This window comes from Oncorhynchus masou, chromosome 2 (assembly GCF_036934945.1).
Source record: "Oncorhynchus masou masou isolate Uvic2021 chromosome 2, UVic_Omas_1.1, whole genome shotgun sequence".
Lineage (NCBI taxonomy): Eukaryota > Metazoa > Chordata > Actinopteri > Salmoniformes > Salmonidae > Oncorhynchus > Oncorhynchus masou.
In genome coordinates, this window is record NC_088213.1 from 45,765,044 (window position 1) to 45,778,156 (window position 13,113).

The window sequence follows — 13,113 nt, forward strand, 5'->3', positions numbered from 1 at the left end:
AGCAGGTTCACACTGAGCATCTAGAATGTCATTGTATGCTGTAGCGTTATGATTTCCCTTCACTGGAACTAAGGGGCCTAGCACAAACCATAAAATATAGCCCGGGACCATTAATCCTCCTCCACCATACTTTACAGTTGGCACTATGCATTTAGGCAGGTAGCGTTCTCCTGGCATCTGCCAAAACCAGATTCGTCCGTCGGACTGCCAGATGGTGAAGCATGATCCATCACTCCAGATAATGCATTGCCACTGCTGAGTCCAATGGTGGCAAGTTTTACACCACTCCAGCCAACGCTTGGCATTGCGCATGGTGATTTTAGGCTTGTGTGCGGCTGCTCGGCCATGGAAACCCATTTCATGAAGCTCCTGATGAACAGTTATTGTGCTGATGTTGCTTCCAGAGGTAGTTTGGAACTCGGTATTGAGTGTTTCAACCAAGGACAGAAGATTTTTTACGCGCTATACACTTCAGCACTTGGCAGTCCTGTTCTGTGTGTAACGGCTTTCTTCTACCTCCTTCTCTGACGAAGAGGTGGAATAAGGATCGGACCAAAATGCAACGTGGTTCGTTCGATACATCTTTAATTATGACGAAACACGAACAATACAAAACAACAAATGTCGAAAAACCGAAACAGCCCTGACTGGTGCAACAAACACAGAGACAGGAACAATCACCCACAAATACACAGTGAAACCCAGGCTACCTAAATATGGTTCCCAATCAGACACAACAATAATCACCTGACTCTGATTGAGAACCGCCTTAGGCAGCCATAGACTAATCTATACACCCCACACAACCCCAAGACGAAACACACTACAAATAAATCCATGTCACACCCTGGCCTGACTCAATAAATTAATATAATATAATAAATATAGACCAGGGCGTGACAGAACCCCCCCCTAAGGTGCGGACTCCCGGACGCACATCAAAACAATAGGGAGGGTCCGGGTGGGCGCCTGTCCATGGCGGCGGCTCGGGACGTGGAACCCACTCTATGAATGTCTTGGTCCCCCCTCCTCGCGTCCTAGGATTGTCCACCCTCACCGCCGACCATGGCCTAGTAGTCCTCACCCAGAACCCCACTGGACTGAGGGGCAGCTCGGGACAGAGGGGCAGCTCGAGACAGAAGGGCAGCTCGGGACAGAGGGCCAGCTCGGGACAGAGGGGCAGCTCGGGACAGAGGGGCAGCTCGGGACAGAGAGGCAGCTCGGGACAGAGGGGCAGCTCGGGACAGAGGAAGCCCAGCACTGAGAGGAAGCCAAGCACTGAGAGGAAGCCCAGCACTGAGAGGAAGCCCAGCACTGAGAGGAAGCCCAGCCAGGCAGTTGAATCCGGCAGGTCCTGGCTGGCTGGCAGTTCTGGCAGATCCTGGCTGACTGGCAGATCTGGAAGAGTCTGGTTGACTAGCGGATCTGGAAGTGTCTGGTTGACTAGCAGATCTGGAAGAGTCTGGTTGACTAGCAGATCTGGAAGAGTCTGGTTGACTAGCAGATCTGGAAGAGTCTGGCTGACTGGCAGTTCTGGAAGAGTCTGGTTGACTAGCAGATCTGGAAGAGTCTGGCTGACTAGCAGATCTGGAAGAGTCTGGCTGACTGGCAGATCTGGAAGAGTCTGGCTGACTGGCAGATCTGGAAGAGTCTGGCTGACTGGCAGATCTGGAAGAGTCTGGCTGACTGGCAGATCTGGAAGAGTCTGGCTGACTGGCGGATCCTGGCAGACTGACGGCTCTGGCTGCTTCATGCTGACTGGCGGCTCTGGCTGCTCCATGCAGATTGACAGCTCTGGCGGCTTCTTGCAGACTGACAGCTCTGGCTGCTCCATGCAGAATAACAGCTCTGGCAGCTCCTTGCAGACTGGCAGCTCCTTGCAGACTGGCAGCTCCTTGCAGACTGGCAACTCCTTGCAGACTGGCAACTCCTTGCAGACTGGCAGCTCCATGCAGACTGGCAGCTCTGGCTGCTCCAAGCAGACTGACAGCTCTGGCTGCTCCATGCAGACTGGCAGCTCTGGCTGCTCCATGCAGACTGGCAGCTCTGGCTGCTCCATGCAGACTGGCTGCTCTGGCTGCTCCATGCAGACTGGCAGCTCTGGCTGCTCCATGCAGACTGGCAGCTCTGGCTGCTCCATGCAGACTGGCAGCTCTGGCTGCGCTAAACGGGCAGGAGACTCCAGCAATGCTGTAGAGGCGGAAGTCTCTGGCAGCGCTAAACAGGCGGGAGGCTCCGGCAGCGCAGGAGAGGCGAGGAGCACTGTAGGCCTGATGCGTGGTGCTGGCACTGGTGGTACTGGGCCGAGGACACGCACAGGAAGCCTGGTGCGGGCAGCTGCCACCGGAGGGCTGGTGTGTGGAGGTGGCACAGGATTGGCTAGACCGTGAAGGCGCACTGGAGATCTTGAGAGCAGTGTTGGCACAGGACGTGCAAGGCTAGGGATGTGCACAGGAGGCCTGGTGCGTGAGGCTGGCACCAACTTCACCAGCCGACTAACACGCACCTCAGGACGAGTATGGAGCGCTGACCCAGGTGCCATTAAATCCCTGACACGTTCCGTCGGGCGAATTCCATGCAAAAAGCACCAACACAGCAACTCCCTCATTTCTCTCTCCTCCAATTTCCCCATTAACTCCTTCACAGTCTCTGCTTCGCTCACCTCCAACACCGGTTCTGGTCTCCTCCTTGGCTCCTCACGATAAACAGGGAGAGTGAGCTCAGGTCTGACTCCTGACTCTGCCAAGAAATTTTTGGGGCTGACTCTCGGGCTTCCATCCGTGTCGCCGCGCTGCCTCCTCATACCGGCGCCTCTCAGCTCTCTCCGCCTCCAGTTCTTCTTTGGGGCGGCGATATTCTCCAGGCTGATTCCAGGGTCCTTCTCCGAACAATTTCTCCTCCCAATTCCAGAAGTCCTGTGATGGCTGTTGCTGCCTTTGTTGCTTCTCCTGTGGCTCCTGCCCGTTGACACGTTGCTTGGTCCGTTTGTGGTGGGTGATTCTGTAACGGCTTTCTTCTACCTCCTTCTCTGATGAAGAGGTGGAATAAGGATCGGACCAAAATGCAACGTGGTTCGTTCGATACATCTTTAATTATGACGAAACACGAACAATACAAAACAACAAACGTCGAAAAACCGAAACAGCCCTGACTGGTGCAACAAACACAGAGACAGGAACAATCACCCACAAACACACAGTGAAACCCAGGCTACCTAAATATGGTTCCCAATCAGAGATAACGATAATCACCTGACTCTGATTGAGAACCGCCTCAGGCAGCCATAGACTAATCTATACACCCCACACAACCCCAAGACGAAACACACTACAAATAAACCCATGTCACACCCTGGCCTGACTCAATAAATGAATATAACATAATAAATATAGACCAAGGCGTGACACTGTGAGCTTGTGTGGCCTACCACATCGCGACTGAGACGTAGTTGTTCATAGATGTTTCCACTTCACAATAACAGCACTTACAGTTGACTGGGGCAGCTCTAGTAGGGCAGAAATGTGATGAACTGACTTGTTGGAAAGGTGGCATCCTATGACGGTGCCACATTGAAAGTATCTGAGCTCATCAATACGGGCCATTCTACTGCCAATGTTTGTCTATGGAGATTGCATGGATGTGTGCTCTAATGTATACACCTGCCAGCAACGGGTCTGAAATAGCCAAATCCACAAAGTTGAAGGGGTGTCCACATTCTTTTGGGCATTTAGTGTATCTTTGCTTCTAGAGCAAATGCCTTAATTTAATCTGTACCATCAGTGCTGCAATTAGAATCATGCTGGCTTGGTAACAGGAGATGTATTGTAAATGTAAAGTGAAGTGAAGTGTCATTGAAAAGGTCATTACAAAACAGAAAGGACAGCAATTGCTCATGTTTTCAAATGACGAAACCTGACACACTGGGCGAGTTCGTTTTGCATGGCCAGGTGCCCCGGGTGGGCAGAGTTTGCACACTTTCCATTGGTCCTTAAGGGAAATATCCATCCACCCGGGGCACCGGGCCATGCAAAACGAACTGGTCCGATATGTGCAAGGTACTTCATAATAAAGAGTAAAACAACAACAACAGTAAGGGCGGGATTCAATCTGAGCACGCTTTGTCAGCAATACAGGTTTCGCAGGGACCACATTCATGGTAAATACTGCATATGTCGGCTCAATTTGAAATGAACTTTAAATTGTGCATTGTCCAAATCTGCAACAGGATTGAATCCCAGCCTGACATTAGTATACCAGGTGTTCAGTACTTCACAAGGCTGCAGGGGGACGCATTTCTTAGTCCATTAATTGAGGTCACTTGAGGCCAAATGCTTGATATTTTAGCTGTAGGTGGATTTTGTACTGGTCATCCACAACAACAACAAAAACAGCATAGGCGAAGGCAATTGGGGATATGTGTGATTTGTCATTTAGCAAGAATAATTCATATTTAAATCTAATTTTCTATTTTTGTTATGTTTAAGCTTAAAATGAAAACATGTTTTGTGTTTTCTTGGCTTATCATTGACCTAGCAAAATGTATTTTCAGAATATTGGATCTTTAGATTATGTGTATTTGTAAGAAGAGCATGTGTTATTTGTACTCGTTGTGTTGTAGAAGAAACACACTGAAGTTGTAAATACTGGCTATAGAGATGCTGTAGTAGTAAATAGCCTAATTATGATGTTGAAGTAGCCCTTAACATTTTTCAAAATGGTTAGTGGTCGATTGTACTTGAGCACCAAGTCATTTTCTTACTTTACTGACATCTTGTGAACAATTTGCGTATAGCATTTAATTTGTCCACTGGCACGTTGGTTGGTTAAATGAATACAAAGTTTCATCACAAGCCAAAATATTATAATCATCAATCATAAGAGTGTTGTTAAATAAATGGACTGAGTTCTCCACTGCAGAAGCCCAGTATTTATTTACCTGCATAGGTCTACAGCAATTTCAATGGTAATGTTTTGCACTTTGCTATTTATCCACAGAAAAACAGGCTAAGGAAGAAAAGTTTTGTATGAGTTCTAAAGTCATGTTTGTACATTGATATGCCTTATTTTGTAAGGTGTTGACAGTCAAAGCCAAACACATGTGGTTATAATTAGTGTGTAATCTATGCTATGATCCCCTGAGACGGTTCAATAATGATTTGTCAAATACAGCACATGTTTTCTAAATTGTTATTGTTTCCCTCTTTGTCTCTTTGTCAAGAACCAAAATGTTACATCTGTGTTGAGTATGATCTTCAAATCAACCTACTTGTGACGGTATGCAGGAGTGTTTTAGTACAGTGGTTCCCAAACTTTTTCAGTTGCTGTACCACCAATTAATTTTGCTCTGCCTGGAGTACCCCTGAAGTTCCCCCTCATGTGCATTTTACCAGTAGGCCTATGGTCTCATGAGTCTTCTCAAGTACCCCATGTGATATGCTAAGTACCACCAGGGGTCCTAGTAACCCTGGTTGGGAACCTCTTTTTATAGTAGAAGATTATTAACACATACACTACCGGTCAAATGTTTTCGAACACCTACTAATTCAAGTGTTGTCTTTTTAATTTGAACTATTTTATACATTTTAGAATGATATTGAAGACATCAAAACTATGAAATAACTCATATGGAACCGTGTAGTAACCAAACTGGTGTTAAACAAATCAAAATATATTTTATTTTTGAGATTCTTCAAGTAGCCAGCCTTTGTCTTGATGACAGCTTTTACTCTTGGCATTCTCTCGACCAGCTTCATGAGGTAGTCACCTGGAATGCATTTCAATTAACAGAGGTGCCTTCTTAAAAGTTAATTTGTGTAATTTCTTTCTTTCTTAAACTTTTTGGGATAGGGGGCAGCATTTTCACTTTTGGATGAATAGCGTGCCCAGAGTGAACTGCCTCCTACTCTGTCCCAGATGCTAATATATGCATATTATTATTAGTATTGAATAGAAAACACTGTTTGAATGATGTCTGTGAGTATAACAGAACTCATATGGCAGGCGAAAACCTGAGAAAAATCCAACCCGGAAGTGAGACATCTGAGGTTTGTAGTTTTTCAAAGCTTGGCCTATCGAATACACATTGAGATATGGATGAGGTTGCACTTCCTAGGGCTTCCACTAGATGTCAACCGTCTTTAGAAACTGGTTTGAGGATTCTACTATAAAGGAGGAGCTCATGAGAGTTCTGAGTCAGTGGTCTGGCAGAGAGCCTCAGTCTCATGATGCGCGCGCCCGACAGAGTTACCTCTCGTTCCAGTGCTTTTCTGAAGACAAAGGAATTACCCGGTTCAAATCAAATCAAATGTATTTGTCACATACACATGGTTAGCAGATGTTAATGCGAGTGTAGCGAAATGCTTGTGCTTCTAGTTCCGACAATGCAGTAATAACCAACAAGTAATCTAACTAACAATTCCTAAACTACTGTCTTATACACAGTGTAAGGGGATAAAGAATATGTACATAAGGATATATGAATGAGTGATGGTACAGAGCAGCATAGGCAAGATACAGTAGATGGTATCGAGTACAGTATATACATATGAGATGAGTATGTAAACAAAGTGGCATATTTAAAGTGGCTAGTGATACATGTATTACATAAGGATGCAGTCCTCGATGATATAGAGTACAGTATATACGTATGCATATGAGAAGAATAATGTAGGGTAAGTGACATTATATAAGGTAGCATTGTTTAAAGTGGCTAGTGATATATTTACATCATTTCCCATTCAATTCCCATTATTAAAGTGGCTGGAGTTGAGTCAGTGTCAGTGTGTTGGCAGCAGCCACTCAATGTTAGTGGTGGCTGTTTAACAGTCTGATGGCCTTGAGATAGAAGCTGTTTTTCAGTCTCTCGGTCCCAGCTTTGATGCACCTGTACTGACCTCGCCTTCTGGATGATAGCGGGGTGAACAGGCAGTGGCTCGGGTGGTTGATGTCCTTGATGATCTTTATGGCCTTCCTGTAACATCGGGTGGTGTAGGTGTCCTGGAGGGCAGGTAGTTTGCCCCCGGTGATGCGTTGTGCAGACCTCACTACCCTCTGGAGAGCCTTACGGTTGAGGGCGGAGCAGTTGCCGTACCAGGCGGTGATACAGCCCGCCAGGATGCTCTCGATTGTGCATCTGTAGAAGTTTGTGAGTGCTTTTGGTGACAAGCCGAATTTCTTCAGCCTCCTGAGGTTGAAGAGGCGCTGCTGCGCCTTCTTCACGATGCTGTCTGTGTGAGTGGACCAATTCAGTTTGTCTGTGATGTGTATGCCGAGGAACTTAAAACTTGCTACTCTCTCCACTACTGTTCCATCGATGTGGATAGGGGGGTGTTCCCTCTGCTGTTTCCTGAAGTCCACAATCATCTCCTTAGTTTTGTTGACGTTGAGTATGAGGTTATTTTCCTGACACCACACTCCCACGGCCCTCACCTCCTCCCTGTAGGCTGTCTCGTCGTTGTTGGTAATCAAGCCTACCACTGTTGTGTCGTCCGCAAACTTGATGATTGAGTTGGAGGCGTGCGTGGCCACGCAGTCGTGGGTGAACAGGGAGTACAGGAGAGGGCTCAGAACGCACCCTTGTGGGGCCCCAGTGTTGAGGATCAGCGGGGAGTAGATGTTGTTACCTACCCTCACCACCTGGGGGCGACCCGTCAGGATGTCCAGTACCCAGTTGCACAGGGCGGGGTCGAGACCCAGGGTCTCGAGCTTGATGACGAGCTTGGAGGGTACTATGGTGTTGAATGCCGAGCTGTAGTCGATGAACAGCATTTTCACATAGGTATTCCTCTTGTCCAGATGGGTTAGGGCAGTGTGCAGTGTGGTTGAGATTGCATCGTCTGTGGACCTATTTGAGCGGTAAGCAAATTGGAGTGGGTCTAGGGTGTCAGGTAGGGTGGAGGTGATATGGTCCTTGACTAGTCTCTCAAAGCACTTCATGATGACGGAAGTGAGTGCTACGGGGCGGTAGTCGTTTAGCTCAGTTACCTTAGCTTTCTTGGGAACAGGAACAATGGTGGCCCTCTTGTTGGAACATTATTGATGTTTTATTTTAAAAACATCCTTTCGATTGATTCCATACATCGTTTGACATGTTTCTAAAGGACTGTAAAACTGAACTTTTTGAGTTTTTGTCTGGATGAAGTGCCCACGCCTCATGAAGATGGATTACTGGGCTAAACACACTAACAATAAGTGGCTAATGAATGATGGACTTTAGGGAATTTTATTGGACAAATCAGTCATTTATTGTCGAACTGGGTTTCCTGGGAATGCCTTCTGATGAAGATCATCAAAGGTGTGTTATTTCTAACTTCTCTTGACTCCAAATGGCATATATTTCTCTGACTGGATTGGGCTCTGAGCGCCGTTCTCCGATTACGCTTTTTCCGTAAAGTTTTTTTGAAATCTGACACAGCGGTTGCATTAAGGAGAAGTGTATCTTTAATTCTGTGAATAACACTTGTATCTTTTATCAATGTTTATTATGAGTATTTCGGCAAAAATCACCGGATGTTTTGGAATCAAAACATTACTGCACGTAAGGTGCCAATGTAAACTGAGATTTTTGGATATAAATATGCACATTATCAAACAAAACATACATGTATTGTGTAACTTGATGTCCTATGAGTGTCATCTGATGAAGATCATCAAAGGTTAGTGATTCATTTTATCTATACAGTATTTCTGCTTTTTGTGACTCCTATCTTTGGCTGGGAAAATGGCTGTGTGTTTTTTTGACTTGGCTATGACCTAATATGTTGTGCTTTCGCTGTAAAGCATTTTTTCAATCGGACACGATGGGTCAATTAACAAGAAGTGTATCTTTCATTTGCTGCATTGGACTTGTTAATGTGTGAAAGTTACATATTTCTAAAACAATATTTGGGAATTTCTTGCTGCTTTAATATTTAATAATTTCCAAATTCATATTCGTTATACAAATAGGCCCTTTTAATTGTGTCTGGCTTTATTCCAAATAAAATGGAATATTTTTTTGTTCATATAATTTAAAATGCAGGTCACTCAGTGTAGGCAAAACAATAAGCAAATAGGTCAACTGTGATATGACTAGAGTTAAATCAGGGTGATTTTTCCACAAATAGACAGGTATTTTCCTTTCCATGGTAGCAAGATCTTATCTATTTTTGCTAACTTTCTATAAAAATGTATTTGAGTGAGATAATTTCTTTCTTTTGGAATTTGTTTACCGAGTTTGTCCACATATACGTCAGACCATTTAATTGGTAAACTACATGGTAATGTAACATTTTCATTTTTTAGTGATCCAATACGTTATATTGTAATTAGGTTTTAATCCAGAGAGGATAGCAAAAGTATCTAAATCCTCTATAGGCCGTGGAGAGATTCTAGTTGTTGTTTTAAAAGAAAACATGAATCTTCAGCATACAATTTTGGCCCATTCCTCCTGACAGAGCTGGTGTAAACTGAGTCAGGTTTGTAGGCCTCCTTGCTTGCACACACTTTTTCAGTTCTGCCCACACATTTTCTATAGGATTGAGGTCAGGGCTTTGTGATGGACACTCCAATACCTTGACTTTTTGTCCTTAAGCCATTTTGGCAGACCTTTGGATGTATGCTTGGGGTCATTGTCCATTTGGAAGACCCATTTGCGACCAAGCTTTAACATTCTGACTGATGTCTTGAGATGTTGCTTCAATATATCCACCTAATTTTCCTTCCTCATGATGACATCTATTATGTTACATGCACCAGTCCATCCTGCAGCATGCATCCCCTCAACATGATGCTGCCATCCCCGTGCTTCACGGTTGGGATGGTGTTCTTCGGCTTGCAAGACTCCCCCTTTTTCCTCCAACATAACGATGGTCACTATGGCCAAACAGTTCTATTTTTGTTTCATCAGACCAGAGGCCATTTCTCTAAAAAGTACAATATTTGTACCCATGTGCAGCTGCAAACCGGCTTTTTTATGGAGGTTTTGGAGCAGTGGCTTCTTCCTTACTGAGCGGCCTTTCAGGTTATGTCGATATAGGACTCGTTTTACTGTGGATAGAGATACTTTTGTACATGCTTCCTCCAGTATCTGCACAAGGTCCTTTGCTGTTGTTCTGGGATTGATTTGCACTTCACTCACCAAAGTACGTTTATCTCTAGGAGACAGAACGTGTCTCCTTCCTGAGCGGTATGACAGTTGCGTGATCCCATGGTGTTTATACTTGTGCACTATTGTTTGTACAATTTATTTTCTGAGGTCTTGGCTGATGTCTTTTGATTTTCCCATGATGTCAAGCGAAGAGATACTGAGTTTGAAGGTACGCCTTGAAATACACCCACAAGTACACCCCCAATTGACTCAAATTATGTCAATTAGCCTATCAGAAGCTTCTAAAGCCATTACATAATTTTCTGGAATTTTCCAAGCTGTTTAAAGGCACAGTCAGCTTAGTAAACTTCTGACCCACTGGAATTGTGATACAGTGAATTATAAGTGAAATAATCTGTCTGTAAACAATTGTTTGAAAAATGACTTAGATGTCCTAACCGACTTGCCAAAAGTATGGTCTGTTAACGAGGAATGTGTGGAGTGGTTGAAAAACTAGTTTTAATGACTCCAACCTAAGTGTATGTAAACTTCAGACTTCAACTGTATGTGTTGTGATAATTCAGTTTTTGGCTCCATAACCTGTTAGTTCATATGCATTGCCACAGTGATATAGAGGCCTAAGGCTGAGACAATAAGAAGACAACCACACCTTTGTTTCATCACAAAACGGGAGAGCATATTGCATGTAACAAACAGTTGTGTATGGAGTAAAAATTACATTATTTTCTTTAGGAATGTAGTGAATTAAAAGTAGTGAAAAATATAAATAGTAAAGTACAGATACCCCAATAATCTACTTAAGGAGTACTTTAAAGTATTTTTACCAAAGTACTTTACACCACTGGTTACATAAACTACAGCATGGTCAATCAAGTTAACATTTCCATCATTTTCAAACTACTAAACAACTATTGATTTAGAACACTGTGGAGTTACTAAAAGTAGCAAAGAGAATAGGCGCTGCCTCCACTATTCCAGGACCATTTCATCTTCAACATTTCAACATCATTAAACCACCCATGCTTATTAGTCTGAAAGATTCCAAAAACTATTTATTCCAATCAACGTAAACTAAATATCATTTTGCTGTCCATGGTACTGATTTGTGTGTGTGTGTAAGTACAAAAAACATGTTGACTCTCCCTACTTGTAGAGAGACGCCAAGGACATCTTCCTCTCTTTCATGATGCCGAAACGGTCATACAGTACACACTTTTAGTTTGTTGTTCTCGGCTACCTGGCTAAAATGCTTGCTCGCTAGCGACTCAAAATAGGTCCCTGCGTGTTGGACATATGCAATATATCACAGGCTCTCCTCAGAGATGTGTTTTGTCCCCACTCCTGTACATCATGTACACTAATAGTTGTATTAGTTCCCATCCTGACAGACACCTCGTTTAAGTTCGCTGATGACACTGCCTTGATCAGCCTGTTGCATGATGATGAGGAACATCATGGCCCGGTCCTAGATGACTTTGTAGAGTGGTGTGAGGAATCACACTTGGTCCTCAATACCAACAAGACCAAAGAGATGTGCATAGACTTCAGGAAGTGTACAACACCTACCTCTGCAGCATCTAGTAGAGGTCAGAATATAGAGATTGTAGAGGAATAGAAATACCTGGGTGTCCTCTTGGACAATAAGCTTCAGTGGAGTAAATGTACAAACCTGATCTACAAAAAGAGCCAACAGAGACTGTACTTTCTACAACAGTTGGGTTCTTTTAGTCTAGACTGTACTATACTGACTCTGTTTTACAAATATTTTATTGAGACTATATTTCAACTTTTTGTATTGTTTGTTGGTTTGGCAATGCCACTGTCAGCCAGAGAAATATGTTGAGAAGGATTATCACCACAGCAATCAAGGTACTTGGAGTCAAACAGACAGGCCTGGAGGAGATCTTTAAGGTCAAGGCCCTCCGCAAGGCTCACAATAATTTTAGACCCAAGCCACCCCGTGTACCCGGACTTTGAACTACTCCCCTCTGGGTGCAGGTATGGGGCACCCCTCCAGCAGGAAAAACAGAACTAGACAATAATTTGTGCCAGGTGTGATATCCCTCCTAAATAGCTCGGGCTAAGGTTCCTATCGACTCAGTCAGGCCAGCAGGCTAGTCTTTTTTTCTTTAAAAAATGGTTTTATTGGTATGGAACTGTTAACATCTGCTAACCATGTGTATGTGACAAATAAAATTTGATTTGATATTCTCATATTTTTTTTATATAACTAGGCAAGTCCGTTAAGAACAAATTCTTATTTACAATGTCGGCCTACCCCGGCCAAACCCGAAAGACATTGGGCCAATTGTGTGCCGCCCTATGGGACTCCCAATTACGGCCAGATGTGATACACCCTGGATAGCTACCCCCAGGGGTCCTAGTACCCATGGTTGGGAACCACTACTGTAAACACTACATACACTACATTCTTCTCTCATACTGGGGCATGGGTTTATGGCTCTCTGGGCTGTGCTAAAGCTTGAAAGAACTGTTAATTAAAACACACATTAGGTGTTGATTATTGCTATTTTATGGGAGAAACGCAAGTTTAATGTTACTGTGACATTGGTAGGTTGGCAAGTGCTGTTACTACAGTCATGAACAGATCTAGGAGAGGATGGAGGAAGATGGATGTCTAGTATTCTCTCTTTCTGTCTATCTAGTCCCCCTCTCAATTTTAGATACATCCCAACCTACACTTAATATGATCAAACGACCATGCCAAAGGACAGTACCTAACCCATAAACTTTGTGACAGTAAATCCAACATGGTAGATTCTCACTGTCAAACTAGAGAAGGTGCTTCCTCTCACAAGAGAATCCCGCTCTCAGCATACTCTCTTTCTCTGCGCTATCCGCAAACATACAGCTTGATATTTCGTTCTCCTCCTCCGCCGCCTCTCAGATCTCTGTAGCAACAGGCTCGTACTGCCTCTTGCACCATAGCATCTCTAGATGTATCATCTTGTATGCCTCGTTGTCATTCCAGAGTAGAGATTATCCCTTTATAGTATTGACTACTC